The sequence below is a fragment of the Motacilla alba genome, chromosome 1A, assembly GCF_015832195.1.
Source record: "Motacilla alba alba isolate MOTALB_02 chromosome 1A, Motacilla_alba_V1.0_pri, whole genome shotgun sequence".
Taxonomy (NCBI): Eukaryota; Metazoa; Chordata; class Aves; order Passeriformes; family Motacillidae; genus Motacilla; species Motacilla alba.
In genome coordinates, this window is record NC_052031.1 from 49852406 (window position 1) to 49863661 (window position 11256).

Consider the following 11256-nt stretch of genomic DNA (forward strand, 5'->3'; position numbering starts at 1 on the left):
AATGAATGTTGTTGTTTGAAATGACACTTGAGAAACTTGTTTCATGTTTTATTTTTGGTGACACTTTTGGACAACCCTTTTGAAAAGAAATCATCATTGGCACCTTTCAACTCACACAAAATGTGCTCAGCAAAACATTTTGATACACACTGCAACTAAAAATATTTTTAAGAAACACAACTATAATCTCAATTGAGGAGAAAATAGGTTTGGATTTCCATGATTAGGAAATGGTGCTGAAAATGTCTGTGCTTCTGAACAAATACGTTAGGTTTCAAACAGCTTGGTTTTGTCCAAGTTTTGCCCAGGACTGGATAGGGCACATAGCACTGCCACAGCAGCTGTGCACAGGCTCATGACCTCCACAAGAATGCCTCCTCTGTGTTCTTTGAGCTTTAACAGCTCTTCTTTGCTTTTGCAGGAGGGCCTCTTGCAGCTTTTGGACCAGCAATACTAAGTGGCCACAGTTCTGAGTGTCACAAAAAAAAAAAAAAAAAAAAAAAAAAAAAAAAAAAAAAAAGGAAAAAAAAGTCTTATCTTCCCAGGCCATTAAGGGCTTGGCCCCCGCGAAGTCAATGTGACTTTGGATTGCCCGTGGTGTGAGCAGAGCTGGGCCCTAATGGAGCATCACTATTGGAAAAGCCCGCAGGGCCCGGCCCTGCGCTAAATCCGCAGCGCTGGGATGGGATGTTGCTGCATGCGCAGGAGGGAGAGAGGAGGGAATGCAGCGTGCTGGGATGCTGAAAACGTGGGCTGGTGTCGGGCAGCTGGGGCGGCCTCGCTGGGGCAGACAGAGGGGGACAGCAGAGGGATGGCAGGCAGGGGAGGCGGTCTCTGCTGGCAGCTGCCTGCGGCACGGGACCCCGCGGCCGGGGATGTCACACCAGCAGGAGCTGAGATGGCAGCCAGCTCTCGGAAGGGCTGCACGGGCTTCTCCTCCTGCCACGGTCCGCACCGGGGTGTCCCGCCCCCGGCAGCCCCGGCGCGCTCCCGCCGGCAGGACGCGGCGCAGGGAGGCCGAGCGGCGCGGCGGGGCTGGGGAAGCCCGGCCATTGCCGGCCCCAGAGCACCATCTAGAGATGAGAGCAAGGCTCGCAGCCCCGCGGCTCCCGGCGGCACAGCATCACAGAATCTCCTAGGCTGGAGAAGACCTCTGAGGTCACCGAGCGCAGCCCTCAACCCAGCGCTGCCGCGTCCACCACTAAACCGCGTCCCCAAGCACCATATCTACACATCTTGTAAACACTTCTGGGGATGGGGACCTCTCCACTTCCCTGAAAAGCCTGCTCCAGTGCTCGACAGCACCTTTAGTGAAAAAAAATTCCTAATATGCAAACTAAACCTTCCCTGGGGCAACTCGAGGCCATTTCCTCTTGTCCTATTGGTTGTTATTTGGGAGAAAAGGCCAACTCCCCTTGCTACAACCTCCTTTCGGGTAGCGTAGAGAGTGAAAAGGTCACTCCAGAGCCTCCTTTTTCCAGGCTAAACAACCCTGACTCCCTCAGATGCTCCCCATGAGACTTGTGCTCATCCCCACAGATCCCAGCATCCTTGCAGCTCCTGACTCCTCAGGCTCACCCAGTGCTGCTCTGGCCCCAGTGCTGGTGGGACACTGTGGGGCTGGGCTGGGGCTGAGGCCAACTCTCCAGGCAGTTCCATGGGGCACAGGTGAGGTTTGAGGGAGGAAATGTTAGATCTGGAGTGAAAGTAGACTCTCAGAGGACCAGCACCTACCACCAATGCTGTGATAAAGGTCAGCCCCCCTGGCAGCCAGGGCACAGTTTTCACAGAGTGGACGCTGACTCTGAAAACAGTTCAGATATCTGCTACCACTTTCATTTCTTGCTGGGGACAAATCACAAAGCCATGCCAGCTCTGGGAAGTTAGGCAGGGATGACCTTTGTTCAGTCAGGTCCTTCTGGTTGCTGCCTTGCTGCCTGCTTGTCCTTCAGCTGTTTCTCAGCTCTGCCTGGTTGCATGTGCTCAATATATAAAATCTGCTCCCTTTTTTCCCTGTTATTCAGTCCCCTGATGGGACATGTCCAGCCTGCCTCTCCCATGCCACAGGCAGGAGGAAGCATGCTCTGATGGTGGGACAGGGGCAGTGAAGCTGCATGGAAGAGATGTCCTTATCAGCATGAGGGCTGTCAGGAAGAGTCCTTGCAATGCCCTGAGAGCTCTTCAGGCAACAATCATTTTGAATCCCCTTGGGACAATAGATAATGACAGCCTGGCTTGCAAACTGTAAGAAGACTCTGGCCTTGGGCTTCTTCCAGGTCCCAAGGAAAGCAACACCAGCAAAGCAGTCAGTGGGCTGCCAGTATAATGCTTACCTTTGACCACGTTCCCTCCAGAAAGGAGCATTTAATGTGGGAAATGCCGCTGCTTCCTGGGCAGCCCGGGCATGTGGATCCCAAGTGACCCTCTGTCCATGTCAGGTCAGCCTGGAAAGAGGTAAAGAGGAGCAATGTGACTCCATTGCCCTGATGTCTGTGAAGAAACTCAGGATGGACACAAACACTATCCTGAAATAGTCTGTGTGACACAAGATATTTGAGCTTTAAAAGTTTTTTTTGGTCTCTGAAATTAGCCAGATTATTTTGGTGCTGGCCCCAGATTTGAAATAGCAAGTCTTGAAACCTGGGACTGGGCAATATTTAGGTCCCTGGCTGTAGTGCATTGATGGAGTTGTTTGAATGTCCCAGCAGTACAGTCACCGAGAGAGTCAGCTGAGGGCCTGTGGAGCACACAGCCTTGTCACAGAAGCTGTGTATGAGCAAGAGAATAAGAGCTTGGAATTGCTTCTGACAGGTGATTAGGTGCTCTCCCAGTAACAGCCTCTGTGTGTCTACCAGGGGCCTGGCTCAGGCCTGCACACTGCTTCTGGGGTACTGAAGAGAGGAGGAAACTGATGCAGGAACTCCAGAGAAGACTTTGAATGTGTTTATAACATGACCTGCAGTCTCCACATGCTTCTCTCAGGGATAAGACAATGAATCAGTAGGAGAGTGGGTGCGAGCACATGACAGGCAATGCAGACCTATAGCAGAACATTCGGTACCACACAGAAGGATCTGACTAAATGTAGGCAGAGTGGAGCCATCATTTAGCTCCAGGCTGCTGGGTTACACACCATGTGCCTTTGGTTTTCTGGGATATGGTGTCGTGCTCACTAGCAATGAGGCTGCCTTGAATAGAGAAACTTATGTGACCCCTCCAGTGTTGCATGAGGCTGTAGGAAAAGCAGGGAAGAGCTGCAGTGTAAACCAGCACTGGAGCAAAGAGCTGCAGACATGGGGTGACTGGCTGCAGGGGGGCAGGGATAAATAACAGGGTGACCTGGAGTGTCCAAGGAGCCAGCAGTGAGTGCCAGTGGGAGAGAGCAGTGTGAGGTCAGTGGAGCAAGCAAGTCAGGGTGAGAGCAGCTGGCTGGGGTTGCTGCAGAGGAGGTACGAGGTGTGTTGGTAGAGCTGTACTGGCCAGATGCAGCTCCATGTTACCTGCTGCTCTGTTTGAGACAGCTCTTCTGCAGCAGTCAGATGGTCTCAAGAGCTCAAAATGCATTGTCAACTGTTAGAATGCAAGAGCCATTTGTGAAAAGCGTAGGATTTTCTGACTCCTTGTAAATATTTGATGATTTGTCCCATGGAGAAGCCTCCAGAGTCCTCATGTCCTCCATGGCTCCATTTTTCTTGTTGCTGCAGTCACAAGAAAGGGACGGCTACTGTTCTCAGAGAGAAAGCAAGCACAGGGGAACAGAGGCAGCTGACACCAAGGCAAAGTGACTTTCCCGAGATCATGAAGCAGTCAGGGGCCAAAGGACAGATTTAACCTTCCACTGTGGGTTTAACCTGTCACCTCCCTGTACAGCTAAAGAAGGACATTTCAAGTGATAAATGAACCAGGAGCAGTTCCTAGACTGTCTCTGCCTATCCTGCGTCTACAGCTGCAGCAAAGTTGTTGCCAGGACATTGTACTTCCCTAGGTACACGCACAACACCCATCACCTTTGTACCACTGCCTACAATTCCAAGCAGCAGACCAGGTGCTGTGCACATTCCCATCTCAGACACCCCCGGCCTCTAGACATCCAGATACAGGAACTGGGAGCTGTTGGGCCTCAGAGCTTCCCCAAAAATAGCCTACATGCTACATGTGGCCTTACAGATACTAATCATCACCTTCTGGAAGTGAATAGGGGGCCATGGGAGGCTCAGATGAGCAAGTCTTGCAGTCCCTGATGAGCAACAGCACGATCTGAGGCAGAAATAAAAAACACACAACCTCAGTCCTCATGGGGAATGAGTCCCAGCTGCCTCTCGTCCTTCGCTGTGTGGGACGGGTGGTGAGATGGCCTTTTGTTAATCGGTGCCCTGTGCCTGGCGTTCAGCTGGCGAGGACAGACTGTCCCTTCCAGAGGAACCCCTTGCATAAGAATTAAAGAGGAGCTGGGCTGAAATGCTGAACTAATCCACCAGGGCATGTCGGGAAGATGCATTTTAAGCCATTCTCCCTGCCCTCCCGCCTTCCAGTGCATTGTTTATCGCTCCTGTCCCTCCCACAGCTGTACGTGAATTATTCTGACTGGGCCAGCTGCTTTCATAACCGCCTGCGTTCTGTCCCGTCCCCTCAGCCCCGGCGCCCGCCTGGGAGATGCTCATACATGGGAGGCTTTTTAACCACGGCCGGTTTGTGCTGCTGTGAAGAGCGAGGCCACGCAGACACCGCTCCCTGCTGCCCGCAGTGCCTGCTGCGTGTGCTGCACACACAGCTCACCACTACGACTACGTGTTCACTCCCCTGGCACACACAGACACACAGAGTCCCACCTCAGGGACACCACAGGCTCCTTGCCAGCTCACTTTGCTCCTGTGATGCTCAGTGAACTCCCCGGGGTGCACAAAACTGGCACAGCTGTCACGGGCATTGGGAGCTACTGCTCCCCGGCCATGCCGTGCTCCTCACCCACTGTCCATCCCGTCTGTAGGATACCTTGTCTCCCTTGAGCTGCACCCTTCACACGGGATTCAGGCTTGCAGCTGCCACAGACACACGTGTGTGTAGCACAGACACACCTGGCACTTGCCAGACACATGCTACACACAAATGGGGCCCTGGGCAGCAGAGCATTGAAGGATAAGTCGGTTTGAAAGAGACCCCAGGACACCTCTAGTTTGACTTCCTGCTTAAAGCAGGGTCAGAAAAGAGGTTAAATAAGGTCGCTTGGAGTTTTATTTGATCTTATAAACTACTAGGATGGAGACTGTACAGCCTCTCTGGGCAACTTTTTCCCACACTTGACTGCCTTTGAGGACAGAAATGTCTTCTTTGTATTCAAGCTGGACCTTTCTTCTTTAAACTTATGTTCCTTGTCTCTCATCCTCCCACCAAGCACCACTGTGAAGAGCTTGGCTCTGTATTTTACCAAGACTCACAAGTCCTTTCCCACACAGCTGTTGTGCATCTATCAGGTCCCCAGCCCACATCGTTGCCAGAGTCCCTTCCTTGCCAAGTTCAAGGCTGTGCGTCTGCCCTTGCTGAACTCCCACGGTTCCTGCAGGCCCATCCCTCCAGCCTGCTTACGCCCCTCTGACATCCCCTCAGGCATGTTGACTTGCTTCCCCTCCAACTAGGTGTCGCCTGAAGTGCACCCCATCACCTTCTCCAGGTAATCAATAACCACGTTAAACAGGAGAGGTCCCAGGACAGCCCCCTGAGGCATCCCACTTGGTACCAGCCTCCAGGTTGAGTACAGCCCATTAACAATTAACTGCTCCCCGTGCCTGACTAGACAAATATTTTTTGTGTCCATCTGCCTGTCCACCTATTGAGACAACACCATCTTTACTTGGACAGACAATGTTGAAAGCCTGGCTAAATTGGAAATAAATTATTTCCACTACTCTCTCCTCACCCATAAGACCAGTCTTTTTATCAAAGAAGGTGACTGGGTAGTTCAGGCAGACATGGTGCCTCCCCTGTGGCATTTCATTTTGCCCAGACTGCTGGTTGTCCCACCACCCTGTAGGCACTCAGCTGCCTTGGTGCCCAGAGAGCGCTCAACATGCAGGAGAGCAGGATGAGGTTACACATCTTCAAGTAAGATCCTGCTGATTCAGCCCTGAGTCCAGCTCCTCCCAAGGAACTTTGGCCCTGTCTTGTGGTTCTCTGATACATCTGCCCTGGTCTGACACAGCTCTGAGAGTGCACCTAAATATTCCTGTTTGTTAGTTTCTTTCTTTTCCCCATTAGCTCCACCTTTTTTTTTTTCTTTTTTTTTTTTTTTCACCAAAGCAAGCCAGCAGGGGTGTAATAAAGAGAGCCAGTTGCAAACTGACAGAGGCTGGGAATAGGAGGATAAAAAAGGCAAGGCTATATGGAAAAAAGCAATAAATGCACTTAATTACAGGTGTGGCCAGGAACAGCTCCTATTATTAAGGTTGCCAACACTTCCCCTCTCAAGACCGTGTTTTCACTTGCTTATAACTTTGTCAAAGTTTCACCGCTGGAGCAAAAATTTTCCATAGAAAGTGATTGTCTCAGCTGGAATAGGGCACATTTATTTAGTTATTTTTGAAAACGTGGACCAGCCACTAGTTTTCCTAGGCTAGACTATGTATATGTATAGCCCAGGGGACAAAAACTGTGGAACTTCTGGGCTTTCAAGCAAGGGCTTGGCCTTGGGCAGGACACCAGTTTTTGTGTCATGGAGGCTGTGTTTTGCCAGCTCCATGAAACACTACTGTTCTCTCCCACCAGCACAGACAAATTATGCGGTTTTGTTAAACATGGAAAGAAGACTTGTCACAGCTTCACAGCTACAAGCTTTTCAACCTTTGCTAACCTGCCCAACCCTTTTGGTTTCTGAGGGTGTCATGACAGCATATGGGCTTTCCCAGGGTGGAGCACTGCAGGGGGAAACTGGGAGGGCTCTCCCTTCTAGAGTTGCTATTATGCGTCATGCACTGTTTGCATCTCTCACTGCCTTCCTCTGCCCTGCGCTCCTAGCCACCTCTCTTTTGCCTTCTGGGAAGCCTGGTGGATATAACTCCCTGATTTGAATGAAACTCAAGGGAGAGAACCAAAAATCTGGGGAACAGCAAATGAAACTGGGAGGCAGATGAAACCACGAGCTGCAGGGAAATGCTGGGTGGTTTGGGAAAAGGGCTATTGCCATATTACAGCCATATCAGCTTGTGTTTCTGGGACTGGAGACTCTTCCAGTGTCCAAACAAGGGTCTTTTCCCAAGTCTTCCTCCCAACTCTTATTGTTCCTGTGCTGTTACCCCAAATGCCACCTGACAGCACATGTCACCTCTTGCTAGTCCTACTCCTTGTTGAGGACAACAGGCAATTGCTGCTCACTGTTCTATCAGAATACACATTTCTCATCACTGAGAAATGTCAGCACCAAGGCTGGCTGTACAGCTGCCCTTCAATGTCCTCATGCATATGAATTACGGTTGAGTCTTTAATTATGTGGCCACAGATTTATTTTCCACAGGACACCTGCAGCACACAGGTTAGATGGTGTTCTGGATGAGTCTGGGCTGTGTCACGAAGAAGGCTCTTTGCAGGGACTCAGCATCATCTCTTCTTTCTGTAATTGTGTTGTTTTGTTTTGGCTGGGTTGTTGGTTTTTTTTTCCCCAAAAGTGTGAAGAGAAAAGAGTGACTCATTGCTGAGGCAGTTGTGTGCTGGCCTGGATCCTTGCCCTTGCTGCGGATTTCCTACCTGATGCTGAGCGAGTCACTCACAGCAATCTTTTTAGAGGTAGCTATTAGCTATGTTTTATTTATTTTGGCATTTTTTCTTTGTTTTTAGCCTTGTGTTATCCTGGGATCCTGATGTCTCATTTGCAGGAGTATTTATTGCTCCCTGCTGCATGTGAAGGAGGACATACACCTGACTCTAGAAAATGCTTTAAACTGCAGAGCGCTCGAGTAAAGTGCCCAAATCAGCATCCCCACCTTGCAGGCTGCATTTGACATTCTCTCCAGGAATGCTGGATCTTCTCTAAAATGCTGCTGTATTGTTCAGTACAAGTATTAAAAAGGCAAATCCATTATTATTTGTAAAGTACTGAGAAACTAGGTGTATGCTGTGTAAAAGAGACCCTACGAACATCGATCACTGGTTTTGGAGTGGGGGCTGCACGTTCTGAATGAGCTGTGAGTCAATGCTTTGAAGAACTCTGACAGCCCTGTTGGACATGTCAAGCCACAGGTACCTTTCTCCTCAGGTACCTTTGCTCTTGAATTGCAGGTGGCAATGTGTTTGTTCTCACTTCTCAGTTCTTCTTACTTTCACTGGCCTTGGAGAAGTAGAACCTCAGCACAGTGTCAAAGTTTTGTCTGCTCTTTCCCCGATTGTTCACACTTCCTTTGCACATGCAAGTGTCTCTGTGGCAAACTGACCTTGGTCTTCAAAGCAGTTTGTCCTTCTCCAGAGAGTGGGTGAAATGGGATTCTGCTCTTTGTTGATCAGGCAGAGCTGCCAAATGTGACCTGCCAGTTCTCTGAGGTCTGCTAGGTCACTGGAGCTCAGCTTTCCCGTGAGTTTTACTAGGTGCTATGAATATCATATACTGTGACTCTGGAAGGCCACCCAGCCAGCCATGGCACTGTGAATAAACAGCACAACTCTAGCCCTTCTTTTCTTTTCCTACCTGAGGAATGACATGATGGGCAGTGGAGAGGCTGGCTGGGTGCCCAGTAAGGTGTAGCCCCCTTGGATACACCAGCCCACAAGATTCTGCTCAAGACACGTTGCTGTGGGTTTCCCCGACAGCGCTGCAATGAGAGCAGTGGGGAGAGCCCAAGGACCTTTGCGTGTGAATAGGACAGCAGCCAAACATAGCCCATCTTCTGCTTGCCTGCCTTCAGCAGCAGCACTCCCTGTAGCATCTAGAGGTGCCTTGACCACATCTGAATCCTGTGAAAGGTAGACATGAAGTGTCCCAGGTGCAGGGCCCCGGTTGCTGAGCTCAGGGGCTTGAGCTCCCTTTCATGCTCTTGCACCCAAAGATCCCTTCCAAGCAAACCAGGCAGACAGGACGAGATGAGTCCTCCTAGGGCCTCATTTGGGAATGTTGGTTTGAATGTGTGAGCTGCTTCTCACTGCTGGGTCTGGGGGGGTTAGACAGATTTCGAGGTGCTATTGTCTGAACAGAGTCTCAGTGTATCTTGGTTGGTGCCCAACACAGTGCTAACCTGAGGGAGTGCTCCTCTTTGGAGAGGTGCACAGAGGAAAAAAGGTTCTGCAGCTACCCCCCACTTTGATCACTGGGAGGAAAGGAGATGGCTCAGCAGAGTTTGTGATCATGGATTCTGCTTGTCCCTCAAATTTATTCCGTCTCCAACCCAACCCCACTCCAGCTGGTCTCTCTCTAGTTGGGATCCTGCTGCTTGTGTGATATATAACAACTTCCTTTTTCAGACACTGGGGCAGAAGGTACCTGTTGCACTGCTGGAGCAATGACATCCCTTATGGATTCAGGGTCCCTACAGTACTGGCTGCTACATGCATAGCCAAAATCAGCAGCCCCTGGCCCAGGCTCCCTAATAAAAATTACTCCATGAGAAGAGGTGTAACTAGGCAATGCTTGGAGAGAGGTGGGTGTTAATAGATCACATGGCTAGCCAGCACTAAAAGCTTGATTACAATTCAATTAAGGGAATGTTTCTAATTAAAGACTTCTTATTTTAAGCTGTCAATGATTAAAATAAAGGTAGCTGAAGTGTCCGTACACACTCCAATTTCATCCCCAAGGGCTGCATCTATGTCGGGGATTTCTTCAAATTCCCTCCCACTGCCTCAGTCAGCAGCAGGGGGAGAGTTGGTATGGCCGCTGTCCTCCCAGACCTTGCACCTCCTGGCCAAGCAGTGTCACACCAAACTCTGCTCCCACGAGGCATGCTGAGAGCTGCTTCTCTGGGATGCTGATTCAGATCCATCCTTTCAAGCTCTGTATCAGAGTCCACCTCTCTCAGTGCCTGTATCAGCCTGCCACTTGCAGCAAAGTCATGAGCGGTGCTGGGCTTTGGCAAATCCCTTCTCCACTGATGTGCACCCACCCAGGGAAGGAGAGCAACCCTCGGCTGGATCCAGCAGTGGCTGCATACTATTACCTGCCTTTCCATCTGCTCACTGTTACATAAGCTGTGAAAAAAACAGAGGCTCAATGGAGCATGTGTAAGGAAATGTCATTACTACAAAAAACTCAATTAAATTTTAAATTCTCCAAGTGCAGGCAAAGTTCTGTAATAAAGCAGGCCCAGCAGTGGGAGAGGGAATCAGTACTGGTTCCCAAAGGCTTGCATAAAAGAGGAACAATTCCCAGTTCTCAGTGGACTGTCAAGTCAGCACAGGCACTGGCTGTCAGTGGCACTCAGAAGGCTGCAGCCCCCCCATCTTGGTACAACTTGGAGCAATGACTGCTCTCTGCAGCACACAGCGCCAGCACGGCTGCAGCTTGGGCCTCTTGGTGACAGCTTGTGCTTACATTGTGTATTTGGAAGCTGATGTCAGGGGCCTGGCTTGGAAGCACCTAAGGGCTCCTCTGGTATGGGGGCTCCTGAGCTCTTCCCCATTACACTTATCTCCAGCTGCAGGAACTGGGGTTCTTGACTTTGGGATGCCAGCGCCAGAGCAGCTCCTGGACCCTGGTGAAGCATCCTGGCGTCTCCAAAGCAGGGCAGCATCTGGCTCTTGCTCCACAGGACCCTCTGTCCCTTCCAGCTCACACTACACTGGCCTCCAGCCTTTCCTGCAGTCCTGCTCCCAGAGCTCTCAACAGCACCTCCACTGGCTCCTTTGCACATCCAGCCCTCACCTCCCCGAGGCTCCCAAATAGTTCCCCAGCCTGGGTTCTGCCCCTATATCCCCGTATAGGTCTGATACATCCTGGCTGTTCCCCCTGACTCAGCTGGCTTTCGGCGGTGCTCTGGGACTTGCTGTGCCCACCGGCCCACAAACACCCCAGGGTCTAGGGGGTAGTCCCAGCTTCGCACCCATCTGTTGGTGGGTGCCTCGTGGACCTCTGTCTATCCACGTTACGGTTTATGTGCGTGCTTCGTTATTTGCGTGGATTTGCAGGTGCTTCACCCAAGGGGCATCCCCACTCCTGAGGGGCGAGGGCTGAGGAGCCCTGAGCAGCGCGAGGCCTTCCCGACGGACCCCCGCTTGACATCCGCTGCCAGCGCGACGGGCCCCAGCACCTTCATCCCCACGCGGGGCCACCCTGCTGCGGGGGGC